The 3,936-nt window shown below is 40.9% G+C and overlaps 1 non-coding gene across 1 annotated transcript; it reads right to left on the reverse strand.

The window, feature by feature from the left end:
* Window positions 1-2,094: 2,094 nt before the first annotated feature.
* On the reverse strand, window positions 2,095-2,198 carry LOC130952141 (small nucleolar RNA R71). The gene has a single exon (XR_009074322.1). It is a non-coding gene; the product is annotated as a small nucleolar RNA R71 (small nucleolar RNA).
* Window positions 2,199-3,936: the final 1,738 nt, after the last annotated feature.

Consider the following 3,936-nt stretch of genomic DNA (forward strand, 5'->3'; position numbering starts at 1 on the left):
GTATGTTGTTGCTCCTGTAAGACAGAGGTTGCTAACAGTGAGTCTGTTGGGCATATATCGGCTAATAAGTTTCGCCCTGCAAGACAAAGGTTGCTTGCAGTGCTTGATTATCACTAAGTTGGCTCAATGAATGTTACAGAATTGGATCAGCAGCCTCATCAGGATTATGGATCATAAACCCAAGGCAAAAGGAAATCAGGAAAAGGCCTCAAAGCCCAAGAAACACAACAGAAGCTCAATTTAGAAAGTGTATAAATAGGATAGAATTTAAGTTTGAAAAAACTTTATCGGGGAACTTTGGATCATTTTGCTAGTTTTTCATCTTTTTGTAATTGAATTCAGAGCTATGACTAACTAAACCCCCTTTCATTGGGTTAAGGAGCTCTATTGTAATTCAATGAATCAATAATAGTTTTTATCTTCTTCTTCAATCTTTTCTCTTGAATTTTGTTAGAAAGCTTCTCGATCTAATTCCATTGGATAGTTGTCTTGGGAAAGAAACTATCCATAATTGGAATCCTTCGGAACCTTGGGAAAGGAATGGAGGATTCATGCTAGAGAAGCTTTCTCACAGTGAATTGGATTGGGGTTTGGATGGATATTGTGACATGTAATCCTACCAAATTGTGGTTCATGAAACTGTGTGGTATAATCAGTGATCGAGCATCATCTCTTCTTATGAACATTTAAACCAAGGGATTGGGAATTTGTTTGTTTTTAGAGAGAATTGGTGAGCCAAGGGATTGGGATCCAATCATATAAGATTGCCAAGCAAAATTCAATGAATGCATTGGTTGAGGAAGGGATAAAAATGTTTTGATTCGGAGATCTCAATATCTCCTGAAACCCAATGAATTCCCCATTTCTGATCTACCACTTTCTCTTTACATTCTGCAATTAAATTCATGCAATCACCCCGATCCCCTTTTAATTTCAGCAATTTAGCTTCTCGCTCTTTAATTCATGCAATTTAAGATTCCGCACTTTCAATTTCTTGCCATTTACGTTTCCCGCCAATTTTACATTCCGCAATTCTCATCTAAATCTTGACTCCGCTCAACTAGAACACACTTCTAATCCGAATTGCTCACTCAACCAATCCTTGTGGGATTCGACCTCACTCTATTGTGAGTTTTTACTTGACGATAACCGGTGCACTTGCCGGAAGGAATTTTTGCCGATCGTGCAATTTCCTAAAATTGTAGCTATCAAGTTTATAGCACATCAAGTTTATGGCGCCGTTGCCGGGGATTGGTTTTCGATTGACAATTCTCAAATTGGAAGTTAACTAGATTGAGCATTTTTCTTGTTTTGTTAATTCAGTTCAAGTTACTTGTTGAATTTTAATTTCTGCACTCTGTTATTTGCTTTCTTTCTTTATGCCTTTAAATTCAAGCAACTAACTCACTGACTCACTAACTATTTGAATTAATTCCTCAACTGCTCTAACCATACTCTTCCATTAACCAAGAGTATTTCACTTGTTTGTTGTCTGTGCTGTGTTCTTGTATGACAGGTAGGAGAGGAGAGACATCAACTCCTCCATATACCGAACCAGAGAGGACCCTTCATAAACTTAGAAGGGAAGCAAGAGGGAAGAGAGTACTGAGAGAAGAAGAATCTGAAGGAGAATCTGAGGACAATTTTGAGGAAGCTCTAGATCTCAACATGGATAGAGAAGTTCACAACCATGAGAGGGCTGATGGAAACAATGCCATTCCTGAGAGGAGGGTTCTTGGTTCATACATAAACCCAACCTCTGGGAATTGTGGTAGCAGCATTCAGAAACCACCCATTCAGGCCAACAATTTTGAACTCAAACCACAGCTAATATCACTGGTGGAGAATCATTGTTCATTTGGTGGGAGTGCTAATGAAGATCCAAACCAACATCTCACAAAATTTTTGAGAATTTGCGACACTGTGAAGTCCAATGGAGTCCAGGAAGATGCCTATAAACTGCTCTTGTTCCCATTTTCACTTAGGGACAAGGCAGCTAAGTGGCTGGAATCATTCCCAAAGGGGAGCCTAACCACCTGGGATGAGGTGGAAAGCAAGTTTCTGGCACGTTTCTACCCCCCACAAAAGGTCAATAGGCTTCGATCTGAGGTTCAGACTTTTAGACAACAAGATGGTGAAACTCTCTACGAGGCATGGGAGAGGTTCAAGGAGTTGACAAGGAAATGCCCACCAGACATGTTCCATGACTGGGTGCAATTGATATTTTCTATGATGGACTTTCTTATGAATCAAGGAAGGCTGTAGACCATTCATCAGGAGGTTCATTAAACAGGAAAAAGACTGTGGAAGAAGCCATTGAAGTGATTGAGACAGTGGCTGAGAATGAGTACTACTATGCTTCAGAGAGACACAACACTAAGGGAGTCATGGAGCTGAACCATGTTGATACAATTCTAGCCCAAAACAAGGTGTTTGCCAAGCAACTAGCAGAGCTCACTAGGAAATTAGGAACAAATCAAGTGGCTACAATACACACACAAGATCAAGAGGAGGTAAGCACTGAAGGAGGTGATTGGGAAGAGGCCAACTATGTGGGAAATCAACAAAGGCAACCATATGATCCACATTCCAACACTTACAACCCAGGTTGGAAAAACCACCCAAACTTTGGGTGGAGAAACTAGCAAACCCAACCACAAAACCACAAACCTTACAACTCCAACCAAAGATCATACCAAGCCACACAAAATACCTACTCCCAACCACCATATCATGGCCAAAATAATCAACCTGCCCAACCTAATCCGAACTAATAATTTCAAGATCAATTAAACAGGATAGAAAGAATGCTTGCAAACATGGGTTAGGACATAAGTGAGTTGAAAAGCTTTAGGAACCATGGTGAAAAACTCAAGAGGATGGAGTCTCGAGTAGGAGAGCTATCTCAACAGGCCCCCAAGTCAACTGCAGTGTTCCCTAGTGACACAGAAAAGAATCCTAAAGGGGAACAAAAGGGAGTGAGATGGGAAGAATGCAAGGCCATCACCATATTGAAGGAAGTCTCAGAAGAAGAAGGAATCAGACCCTCAGAACAGGAGACAGAAATCTTGAAGGAAGGTGTGGAAGAAGCTAAGCAGGAAAGTGAAACTGAGCAAGCCAAGGAACTGCAAAATAAAGGCATGCTGGAAACATACCAACCAAAAGCACCATTTCCTCAGAGGTTAGGAGGAGGTGAAAAAGGGAAAACATATTCAAGGTTTTTAGAGACATTTAAGTCTCTCCATATCAATATTCCCTTTCTTGAGATTCTCCAGCAGATGCCTACACATATCAAGTATTTGAAGGAATTGCTGAGCAAGAAAAGAGTTTTGAAGGGAGGACAAACTGTAATAATGAACAAAGAATGCAGTGCCCTCATCAAGAAGGACATAGTCTCTAAGAAAACAGACCCAGAAAGTTTTCATATCCCCTGCATCATAGGGGAAACAAAAATTGACAGAGGATTCTGTGAGCTAGGAGCTAGCATAAATGTGATGCCTCTGACTCTTATGAAGAGGCTACAACTGAATGAGGTGAGATCCACTGATGTAATCATACAACTGGCTGACAAAACTCAGAAGCAAGCTGAAGGGGTAGTTGAGAATGTGCTGGTGAAAGTGGGAAATTATTTCTTCCCCACAGACTTTGTCATTTTGGACATGGAGGAAAGCTACCTACACCCTATCATTCTGGGAAGGCCATTTCTAGCCACTGCTAGAGCGCTCATAGATGTAGAACAAGGAGAGCTAATTTTGAGAATACATGATGAACAGCTCAATTTCCATGTTTTCAAACCTGCATCTGAGCCTGAACCAGAACCTGAAAAGCCTAAGGATGATAGTAGCCATCTGTGTTTGGAGGAAGGCAATCCAGCAGCTGAAACTCTGAAACAGTCCTTGGAAGGCAAACAAGAATTGCAAGAGTTAAAGCCACAAG

This window comes from Arachis stenosperma, chromosome 9 (genome assembly GCF_014773155.1).
Source record: "Arachis stenosperma cultivar V10309 chromosome 9, arast.V10309.gnm1.PFL2, whole genome shotgun sequence".
NCBI classification, from domain to species: domain Eukaryota; kingdom Viridiplantae; phylum Streptophyta; class Magnoliopsida; order Fabales; family Fabaceae; genus Arachis; species Arachis stenosperma.